The sequence below is a fragment of the Manihot esculenta genome, chromosome 17 (assembly GCF_001659605.2).
Source record: "Manihot esculenta cultivar AM560-2 chromosome 17, M.esculenta_v8, whole genome shotgun sequence".
Lineage (NCBI taxonomy): Eukaryota > Viridiplantae > Streptophyta > Magnoliopsida > Malpighiales > Euphorbiaceae > Manihot > Manihot esculenta.
This window is the reverse complement of record NC_035177.2, coordinates 19,158,729-19,171,130: the sequence shown is the minus strand read 5'-3', so window position 1 is coordinate 19,171,130 and position 12,402 is coordinate 19,158,729. Positions and strand designations below refer to the sequence as shown.

General features: G+C 42.3%; 1 pseudogene; it reads left to right on the top strand.

Annotated features, from left to right (window-relative positions):
- Positions 1 to 10,923, top strand: part of LOC122722230 — a 41,566-nt pseudogene extending 30,643 nt beyond the window's left edge.
- The last annotated feature ends 1,479 nt before the right edge of the window (positions 10,924 to 12,402 follow it).

Genomic DNA, 12,402 nt, shown 5'->3' with positions numbered 1-12,402 from the left:
CGCCTCCAAACCTTTCCAAACATGCATATTTTTCAACCAAAGCATGCATACAAGTTCCTAGGGGCCTCAAACATACATATACCCCATCTACAACACTTCAATCACACACAATCAAGCTACATTGTTCAAAACATCAACATTAACCCATAATTCATCATATAACCTAACATGCATTCTACCCCTTAAAACTTCATAAAACTTGTTTAAATCATACATTGAGCTTAAGATCGGCTCTTACCTCTTGAAGATCGAGGGTTGAGGAGATCTAAACTTGGAGGTGGGAGAAGTTCCAACTTTTGGTCTCCAAGCTCCAAAACTCGTTCTAAGCTCAAAGATCTTCAAAACCATAGTTATAAACTTGTAAAGATCATGGAAAAAGGAAGGAAAAACTCAAGATTGGGAAAGGATGGCGGAATGCTCACCTTGGCCGAAATGGGGAGAAAAAGCTCGCCCATTTTCGGCTAAGGGACCCTTTTATAGTGGCTGGCCAGACCACGTTCGGGGGCCGAATGTGCCTCCGCATCCATGCAGAATGTTCGGCGGCCGAACTTGACTTTCGGCGGCCGAACCTTTGCTTCCCTAACTCATGCTTTCGGGGGCCTAACGTGCCTCCAAAACGCATGCATGTTCGGCGGCCGAACTTGACTTTCGGCGGCCGAACCTGGGTTTTCCTCCAAAGACTTTTCATGCAAAAACTCATTAAATTTCATACTTAAAATCATAAAACACATTAAAACATTTTTATAAAACATGATTCTACCCTTCTAGAGGTCTCCGACATCCGAGATTCCACCGGACGGTAGGAATTCCGATACCGGAGTCTAGCCGGGTATTACATTCTCCCCCCCTTAAGAACATTCTTCCCCGAATGTTCCTCAACTAGTACATGCATACCAAACAACATAACATACACATAAACACATAGAGACTAACCTTAAAAGAGATGAGGATATTGCCGGAGCATGGACTCCCGTGTCTCCCAAGTGCATTCCTCTAGATTGTGGTGGTTCCAAAGGACCTTCACCATCGGAATTTCCTTATTTCTTAGCTTTCTGATCTGGGTGTCTAGGATCCGTATTGGCTGCTCAACATAGGTGAGATCCTCTTGGATCTCCACATCAGGCTCACTAAGAACCTTGCCCGGATTCGACACGAACTTTCTCAACATAGAAACATGGAAAACCGGATGGATTCTCTCCATTGAAGCAGGTAAATCCAGCTTGTACGATACATTCCCAATCTTTTGCAAGACTTCGAAGGGTCCGATGTACCGCGGAGCCAGCTTACCCTTCTTCCCGAACCGAACCACTCCTTTCATTGGAGACACCTTAAGCAATACCAGATCCCCCTCTTGAAACTCTACTAGCCTTCTGCGGATGTCTGCATAACTCTTCTGTCTGCTTGCAGCTGTCTTGATTCTTTCTCTGATCATGGGCACCACCCTGCTGGTGATCTCTACTAGCTCGGGTCCTGCTAAGGACCTCTCTCCTACCTCTTCCCAGCAAACAGGTGATCTGCACTTCCTTCCATATAAAGCTTCATATGGAGCCATCCCGATGCTAGCATGATGACTGTTATTGTAGGCAAACTCCACCAGAGGTAGATGTTGCCTCCAAGAACCGCCAAAGTCCAGCACACACATTCTGAGCATATCCTCGATAGTCTGGATGGTCCTTTCGGACTGTCTGTCCGTCTGGGGGTGAAAGGCAGTGCTGAAATCCAACCTAGTACCCATGGCATTCTGCAGACTCCGCCAAAACCTGGAGGTGAACTGGGGCCCTCTATCTGACACTATAGAAACAGGAACCCCATGCAGTCTGACTATCTCATCAACGTACACCTGCGCCAACTTGTCCACAGAATAGCCACTCCTGACAGGGATGAAGTGAGCAGATTTGGTGAGTCTGTCCACAATCACCCATATGGAGTCCAATCTGTTGGACGTCGCCGGTAACCCCACTACGAAGTCCATAGCTATATTCTCCCATTTCCACTCTAGAATAGGTAGCGGGTTAAGCATCCCAGCCGGCTTCTGATGTTCCAGCTTCACCCTCTGACATACTTCGCAGGCTGACACAAACTGTGCCACTTCTCTCTTCATAGCTGGCCACCAATAAACCTTCTTCAGATCTTGATACATCTTGGTGGCTCCGGGGTGAATGCTGTATCTTGCATTATGAGCTTCTCTCATAATGTCTCCTTTCAGCCCTATGTCATCTGGTACACACAATCGACTCCCGTAGCGGAGGATCCCCTTATTGTCAAATCTGAACTCACTGTCCTTGCCTGACTGAACAGTCCTGGCAATCTTCACTAACTCTGGGTCCTCATGCTGTTTCTGAGCCACCTGCTCTAGAAACACGGGTGTCACTTTCATCTGAGCGACCAAGGCACCTGTACCAGATAACTCCATCTGTAGACCTTCCTCAATGAGCTTGTAAAACTCCTTCACCACCGGTCTTCTTTCTGCCGTGATATGGGATAGACTGCCTAGTGACTTCCGGCTTAGGGCGTCTGCCACGACATTCGCCTTACCCGGATGATACTGAATCTTGCAATCATAGTCACTCAGCAACTCTACCCATCTCCTCTGTCTCAAATTTAAGTCTCTTTGACTCAGGATGTATTGCAGGCTCTTATGATCTGTAAAGATCTCACATTTAACCCCATAGAGGTAGTGCCTCCACATCTTGAGTGCAAAGATTACTGCTGCCATCTCAAGGTCATGTGTGGGGTAATTCAACTCATGCTTCTTTAGCTGCCTAGAAGCATAAGCAATCACCCGATCGTTCTGCATAAGCACACAACCCAGTCCCACACGGGACGCATCACAAAAGACTGTAAAGTCCTCTCCACTAGATGGCAGAGCTAAAACTGGTGCTGAAGTCAATCTCTTCTTGAGCTCTTCAAAACTCTCCTCGCACTGGTCGGTCCACAGAAATTTCTGATTCTTCCTGGTTAGTCTGGTTAGAGGAGCTGCTATCTTTGAGAAGTCCTGAACGAACCTCCTGTAGTAACCTGCCAAACCCAAGAAACTCCTGATCTCTGTCACTGAAGTGGGTCTAGGCCAGTTAGCCACAGTCTCTGTCTTCTTGGGGTCTACCTCTATTCCATTCTCTGACACTACATGCCCCAAGAATGAAATACTCCTCAGCCAGAACTCACATTTAGAGAACTTGGCATACAAGCCATGTTCCCTCAAAGTCTGTAGAACCAACCTCAGATGATGGGCATGCTCCTCTGCATTCCTGGAATACACTAAGATATCATCTATGAAGACAATAACAAAGTGATCCAGGTATTGGCTAAACACTCTATTCATGAGGTCCATGAATGCTGCAGGGGCGTTAGTTAACCCGAACGGCATCACAAGGAACTCAAAATGCCCATATCTGGTCCTGAAAGCTGTCTTTGGTACGTCCTCTTCCCTGATCCTCAACTGATGGTACCCCGATCTCAGATCTATTTTGGAGAAACAACCCGCTCCTGCTAGCTGGTCGAATAGATCGTCGATCCTTGGCAATGGGTACTTATTCTTAGTAGTGACTTTGTTCAACTGTCTGTAGTCGATACAAAGTCTAAGGGATCCATCCTTCTTTCTCACAAACAAAACTGGAGCACCCCGGGGTGAGGTACTCGGTCGGATGAAGCCCTTGTCTACCAGCTCCTGTAACTGCTCCTTCAACTCTTTCAATTCTGCTGGCGCCATCCTGTAGGGAGGGATAGAGATCGGTCGAGTTCCAGGCATCAGTTCTATTTCGAACTCTATCTCCCTAGCAGGTGGTAAACCTGGCAGCTCGTCTGGGAACACATCTAAGAACTCTCTAACCACTGGCACCGAGGCGGGCTCTCTAACCTGACTATTTAGCTCTCTCACATGAGCCAAATACCCCTGACATCCCCTCCTAAGCAACCTACGAGCCTGAAGAGCCGAGATCATACCTCTAGGTGTACCCCTCCTGTCTCCTCTGAAGACAACCTCTGATCCATCCTGACCTCTGAACCTGACTACCTTGTCCCTGCAGTCCAAGGTAGCACCATGGGTAGATAACCAGTCCATCCCTAGAATGACGTCAAAATCTGTCAAATCTAGAACCACAAGGTCGGCGGACATGCATCTCCCCTCAACAAACACAGGACTACACTGACAGACTGACTCTGCCACTGATGGATCACACTTGGGTCCACTGACCCAGAGAGGACACTCTAACCCAGAGATCATCAATCCCAACCTCGCTACGGCCCTCGGAGCAATAAAAGAATGAGATGCACCAGGGTCCATCAATGCATATACATCCGAACATCCAATGACGAGATTACCTGCCACCACGGTGTTGGATGCGTCTGCCTCCTGCTGTGTCATTGTGAAGATCCGTGCTGGGGCTGACGGACCTTCACCTCTGAAACCTGCTGAAGAAGAGGCTGCTCCTCTCCCTCTGCCTCTGCCACTGGCCTGAGTCATGGCTGGAGCTGCTGGCTGCGCTACACTGCCCGAAGCTGTCTGCTGGGACTGAGCCATCGGGGCCGCTCTTGGACAATCTCTAGCTATATGCCCCTCCTGACCACATCTGAAACAGATGTTCGCCCCAAACCGACATACTCCCTTGTGTGGTCTACCACACCTCGCACAAACTGCATTATCCGCACCAGAGCTTGAGCCACTCCCAAATCCCAGACTAGATTTGACCTTGTTCCAGAACTTATTCTTCTTACCCTTGGGTTTACTCCATCTCTTACTGCCTGAAGCTGCTGCACTCAAGGTAGAGGGGTCTACCCTTCCCCCTCCCGGAGTTTTTGAACCAGAAGCTTGTGCCACTGTCTGCTTAACTGTCCCCTGAATAATGGCACTAGCCTCCATTCTCCTAGCCATGTCTACTATGGCGTGAAAACTCTCTCTATCTGCTGACTGTACCAAGGAGGAATACCTGGGATGGAGCTTCATGATATACCTCCTCGACTTCTTCTGGTCTGTGCTAAGGTCTTGCCCTGCAAATGGCAGCAACTCCATAAACCTGTCAGTATATTCGTCTACACTCATGTCATCAGTTTGCCTCAACTGCTCGAATTCTATCATCTTCAATTCCCTTGAACTATCAGGAAAAGCCCATCCTGCAAACTCGTTTGCAAACTCTTCCCAAGTCATGCTGTCCACTCTCGGGTTCACATAATTTTTGAACCACTCCCGTGCCTTTTTGCACTTAAGTGTGAACCCGGCCATCTGAATGGCTCTACTGTCATCCGCCCCTATCTCATCTGTAATTGCCTTGACCCGCTCTAAGTACACGAACGGATCATTACCGGTTTCAAACTGGGGAGCACCCAGCTTCATATAGTCTGTCATCTTGACCTTGCTCCCACTGGCTGAACTAGATCTAGGTGGCTGAACAACTGGGGCTGCTGGTTCTGCAGGTGGTGGAGATGGTGCAACGTTTTCTGAGGTAGGGTTTGCTGGATTTGGATAATAGGGTGGAGGTGGATACATTGGGTACTGAGAGTACGGTGGGTAGTATGGTGGGTATGGCATCTGTGTGGGATAAGGGGTGAAACTAGGGTAATCCGATGTACCTCCCATCGAATACCCGGGATGTTGTGAGAAGTGTGGGTAGTGAGGTGGCTGTACATAACTCGAGGCCTGAGCGCCTCCTTCTGATTCTCCCATGCCCTCTTCCGGCATGCTCACACCGAGACTGCCATCCCTCCTCTGATCTACTTCCATATCCTCAGACGCTCCTCCCTGCACTGTTCCTCTTACTGATCTGCTTCTACCCAGATCCAAAGACCTTCTAGGGTCTCTTGCTACTCTGTCCCTGTTGGACCTGCTAGACATTGCCCTAGGCAATGCTGGAGGACGGGCGCTCGTGCCCTCATCCTCAGGTGGTACTCCAGTCAATCTTGCTGATCGACGAGTTCCTCTCATCCTGTTTTCTGAAAAACAGTACACATCACAAGCAACATTAGCATCATATGGTTCATGTGGGCACACATGAACCCGCATCACAAACATCACATATCATAGTATATCATTAATGCACATGCATAAAGTCATGGCATTTCACATCATCATGCAAGACAGGACTCCACATCCTATCCTAGTGGACATGATCTTTTCCTATTGTGCTTGACCTTCTATAACCTCTATGAGCCCGACACTCTAGGTCCGACCATATGAACCTAGGGCTCTGATACCATTCTGTAACGACCCGAAAATCGGACCGCTACCGGCGCTAGGATCCGGGTCGACTTAAGGCCGCCGGGACCCGTAGCAAGCCTAACATAATACCTGTAAACCTGTATCATCCCATACATGATCAACAATAAGCATAAAAATTAAAACTTTCCTTTGCATACTCATCAACCAAACTCAACCTGTACATAAACATGAATATAACATTGATCCCTCTGTGGGATCTCATCTGTGCCCTCAAGGGGGTAACATAACCTGTGTTGAGCTGGTTTACATAAACATCATATGAATCTCTAAGATCATGTATAAAAGGGATACAACAATCTATGGTCAAGCACATACTAACATCCATAAAACTCATTACATAACTATACTGTACTTTTACATTACAATTTTGATCATGTCCATTACTAGCTATTACAAGGGCATAACTTCTTTACTCTATCCGGACTCCCGCACTATACTGTACCTGCAAGCCTGGGGGTAAAGGGAGAGGGGTGAGCTAAAAGCCCAGTGAGTAGAGCTAGTAAAACACATTAACACTATGCTCAAATGGAATGCATCATAACACAGACAATTCACATAAGGGTTGGGTGAACTTGTCACCAAATAGTCCAAGTTAACTCTGTGCCAGGCCTGTAGAATGGGGCCTGGTCTTCCTGTCATAACATACATTACTTACCATTTTCCAGGGCCTCCTCTGGGCTCCTGGTCTTCGAGTCCCATAACCGTGCCTTACTCTGTGCCAGGCCTGTAGACTGGGGCCTGGTCTTTCTTACTCTGTGCCAGGCCGTAGCATGGGGTCCTGGTCTTCCTGTCTTGGACTAATTGGGTCATCCAACATTCACCCACATCAACAACAATTTATGCAATGCGACATATTCGTGAAAACTAATGCAATCATCCTATTGCATAAACATGATGCATGAAACATGATAAAACATTTAATTTAAAAGATTTAGTTTAGTTCCACTCACCTCTGGCTGACTCTGACAACACCGCAGCTGAACTCACTGCTGGGGTCCTCGGTTCCTCGGGTCCGAACCTACACAGGTGGACTCAAATGAGGGACCAAACATACTAGAACATATCTCTAAACTACTCCCCAAAAACCCCCTAAAACATCCTGAAAATATCACAGAAAATATGCATGAAATGGCTGAACAGGGCACTTTCGGCGGCACCTTCGGCGGCCGAAAGTCCTGGACAGAGACGAAACTCAGGCAGGTTCGGCGGCACCTTCGGCGGCCGAAAGTCCCAGACAGAGACGAAAGTCTCTTTTCGGGGGCAACTTCGGCAGCCGAAAGGCCTGCCTCCCCAGCCATGTTCGGCGGCCGAAAGTACCTTCGGCTGCCGAACCTGGTTTCTGCCAAAGGGCAGAAACTTGGTTCCCTTAACACATCTCGCCTCCAAACCTTTCCAAACATGCATATTTTTCAACCAAAGCATGCATACAAGTTCCTAGGGGCCTCAAACATACATATACCCCATCTACAACACTTCAATCACACACAATCAAGCTACATTGTTCAAAACATCAACATTAACCCATAATTCATCATATAACCTAACATGCATTCTACCCCTTAAAACTTCATAAAACTTGTTTAAATCATACATTGAGCTTAAGATCGGCTCTTACCTCTTGAAGATCGAGGGTTGAGGAGATCTAAACTTGGAGGTGGGAGAAGTTCCAACTTTTGGTCTCCAAGCTCCAAAACTCGTTCTAAGCTCAAAGATCTTCAAAACCAAAGTTATAAACTTGTAAAGATCATGGAAAAAGGAAGGAAAAACTCAAGATTGGGAAAGGATGGCGGAATGCTCACCTTGGCCGAAATGGGGAGAAAAAGCTCGCCCATTTTCGGCTAAGGGACCCTTTTATAGTGGCTGGCCAGACCACGTTCGGGGGCCGAATGTGCCTCCGCATCCATGCAGAATGTTCGGCGGCCAAACTTGACTTTCGGCGGCCGAACCTTTGCTTCCCTAACTCATGCTTTCGGGGGCCTAACGTGCCTCCAAAACGCATGCATGTTCGGCGGCCGAACTTGACTTTCGGCGGCCGAACCTGGGTTTTCCTCCAAAGACTTTTCATGCAAAAACTCATTAAATTTCATACTTAAAATCATAAAACACATTAAAACATTTTTATAAAACATGATTCTACCCTTCTAGAGGTCTCCGACATCCGAGATTCCACCGGACGGTAGGAATTCCGATACCGGAGTCTAGCCGGGTATTACAGTTAGGCTTGCTACGGGTCCCGGCGGCCTTATGCCGATCTGGATCCTAGCGCCGGTAGCGGTCCGGATTTTTCGGGTCGTTACACCACATGTCCTTACTTAGTAGTGATAGTATATGCTTTACTTTGGGCAGATGTCATGTAACATCAGCTATATCAGTACAAAAGGCTTCACCTTAAAGATAAGTTTTGCTACAAACGAATAAAAACAAAACAATATCTAGTTATAGGTTGGATGTTAATAGGTATTTCTCTCTTATGCTTTTTATTAAAAAGCATCAAAGTAATTTCCAATAATAGAATAAAAGTCACAATTAAATAACTTGCCTCCATTATAAAATTTGGTAACTTTAGATGATTGCTTAGATATAAAAGCTTTTACAAAGATGGAGAAACCCATTCTAATTTGTAGCACATTCTAGGAAAGAGCTAAGAAAAGAAAAAGCTTCATGAAGATGACGATCCTCGAGACATATTTTTCCCTAATATCTCTGCTATTATTGTTTGTTTTTGCTGATAGAGTTTAATCTGCCATATTTGATGTGAAAAATTACGGTGCTAAATAGGGGTGAGCAGTATTCAGTTCAAACCGAAAAAACCGACCAAACCGAATCAATTTGAAAATTTGGTTCGGTTTTTTATACATTTCGGTTCGGTTCGGTTTTTAATTTCAGAAATTTTGGTTATTTCGATTCGGTTCGGTTTTGATCAGAAAAAAACCGAAAAAACCGAACTGAACCTATTAGTGATAATAATATGTTTTTTCAATAATATAGAGAAATTAAATCATATTAAGGTTAAAATATTTTAATTAAATTTTAAAATATTAAAAATAAAGTGTAAAAAATAAAAAAATATTAAAAATCAAAACCGATAAAACCGAACAGAATCAGACCGATTCGGTTCGATTCTGTTTCTAATCAAAATTGGTTCGGTTCGATTTTTATAAACACTAAAATTTCGGTTTTTGATTTATTTGGTTCGATTCGATTTTGAACCGAACCGACCGAATGCTCACCCCTAGTGCTAAAGCCAACGGAAAGTCAAATATTAGTAAGATATGGTAACAATTCCTTGTTTTTAATTTCGCTGTGATTTCTTATACCACATTTTAATTGAACTTTCATGTCTTTTTTCCTTTTTAGGCATTATTGGGCGCGTGGAAAGAGGCTGTTGTAGCAACAGATTTCGACAAAGTCATAGTACCCAAAAGGACATATTCAATAGGTTTAACTGACTTAAATGGTCTATGCAATGGAGGCATGGAGCTTCAAGTTCAAGAAACCTTGGTGGCACCAGTAAACCCTAGCAAGCATGCCAAGGATAGCTAGATTACTTTTGCAAACATTTATCGATTCACATTATCTGGTGGTGGAATGTAATACCCGGCTAGAGTCTGGCATTGAAATTCTACAATCCGGTGGAATCTCGGATGTCGGAACCCTCTCGAGGGTAATGCTACGGGTTCCGACGACCTTATGTCGATCTAGATCCTAGCGCCGGTAGCGATCCGATTTTCGGATCGTTACATGGAACCTTCGACGAACAAGGACAAATCACTTGGAAGAAAAATAATTGCGGTCGAAATTTGAAATGCAAGAGACTTCCAATTGTAAGTTTAATTGAATTGTTTATTATATATGTATCTTTACTGCTTTGTAATATTATTAATAACATTTCCTTTATGTGCTTCTTGTCCCATTAAAATACACTAGAGCTTACGCTTTGACTTCATCACTAATAGTGTAGTTCAGGACGTAACGTTGCTCGATAGCAACAATTTCCATGTTAATGTTCTTGGCGGCAAAAATTTTACTTTTGAGCACTTCACAATCACTGCACCAAGACATAATATCAATACAGATGGAATTCACATTGAGCATTCAAACAAGATCAACATTATTAATTCAAACATTATCATCGGCGATGACTGCATCTTCATTGGTGGTGGCAGCGAACAAATAAGGATCATAAACGTACAATGTGGACATGGACATAGAATCAGTATGGGAAGTTTAGGGAAGACTACTGATGAATTTGTCTCTAGAATTTCGTGAGGAATTGCACTCTCTATGATACTGACAATGAAGTGAATTAAGACAAAGCTGGCATTACATGGTGGCATTGCATCTAATATGCATTTCGAGGATATTATGATGAAAAATGTCAGCAACCCTATCCTCATAGATCAAGTGTATTACCCATGGAATCAGTGCAACCCAAAGGTAACGCGAAAAGAAATGAAAAAGAAAGAGTCACTTAATGCATTGTCCACGGACAGAGGTGCCCACAATATGAAATTTCTGTAACTTTTTGCCATTTCTAATATTTGTATCAGCTTTTGTCAAAAGTTAGGATCGCCAACATCAGCTTCAAGAATATTAAAGGCTCCTTAGCGACACCGATAGCTGTTCGACTTAATTACAGCAGCAGTTCTCCATGCGAGAAGGTCGACTCCCTAACATTAACTTGTTGTACAAAGGAAAGGAAGGCCCTGTAAAATCCTTGTGTGCAAATGTTAAACACACACTTAAGAGAAAATTGACTACAACCACGTGTTAATATTATCACCACTCAAACCTCGCAGCTCTTAGCTTCTATACATGAAAAAGAATATTGAGGATATGAGCATATTTCGAATTGTAAGCTTCAATGAAAAAAACGAGACACTTCTAAGTTTTCTTTTATGTGTGTTATTGTGTCGATGGACAACCAAAATACTCGTATATTGCCCTTTATTCTTTATTCTTTTTTTTGTGTTCAATCTACTCCTTCACTCGTCGAGTTTCACTGCGTTGTGCGGCGCCAAAGCAGTTTGACCAAGTTTCGACCGCAGAAAAAGAAATATTTTATCTAAATTTTTGAGTTTTTTTTTTATAGATTTTCATATGGTTTTGAATGCTATTTTCGTTACGATAGAGTAACTATATTAATATTTCCACTTAAGGGCACACGTTATTAAAAAAAAAAGTATGAGTAGTTTTTTAGTACTAAACTTAATTTGATACTAAATTTATACGATTCACTTAAACGCGTTTTGTCTAGAAAAATTTACAAAGCAAATCCATAAAAAAGGTTATGAAATTAGAGCTGTTCATTTAAAATTATTATCGGAAATCTAAAAAATTCATTTAATTAAAATTTATTCATTTAATGAGTCAAGCTGTTGGGAGAAGTTTAAGAATTAATTATCACAAATCATCTTTTTATATAAGTTAAACTTTAATTTAATAACATTTGGTTAGAAATGCGAGCAAGCCAAGTTCACATATATATTCTATTCTATTTATTTATTTTATTTTAATAGTTAAAAAACGTGTTTAGATAAAAAAAAAAATTGTAGATTGATTTTGATTATTAACTTATAATTTAAGAGTTAAAATAAGCCCTTTGTTTTTTCTTTTATTTATATTAATTTTATTGCATTAAATAATAAACTGCTAATTTTGAGGTAAAAGACCTATTCTATATATTTTATTATTTAAATTTAATAATTTAATTTTACAATGGCATTATATTTATATATTTTTATTTATTTCAATTTTATTGATTTTATTTAAATTAAAAAAATATTTTATTTGCAATATTTGAATTACATTAAAACATTTTTCCTATGATTGTTATTGTATTTATATTAATGAAATAGTATTACTATTAATTTTTAAATATATTTCAAACAAAATTATTTGTATATTAAATTAAAATATTAGTAATTTTTGTTATGTAATTTAAAGTTGGGAGAGATTTTGATACAATTATTTATATTAGTGAAATTTTATTATAAATTAATTTATAATCTAATTCTAGTAAGTCACTGATAATTAAATTAATCAAAAAATTTTATGATATAAATCAGAAAAATTACTGATCCAGCTGTGAAATTAACACAAATAAATGGCGATATCCAGAATATTCGATGAGTTATGAAAATACGTGGCTTTTCAATCTTTTAAAATATAAAAGCCAATAATACGTTTAG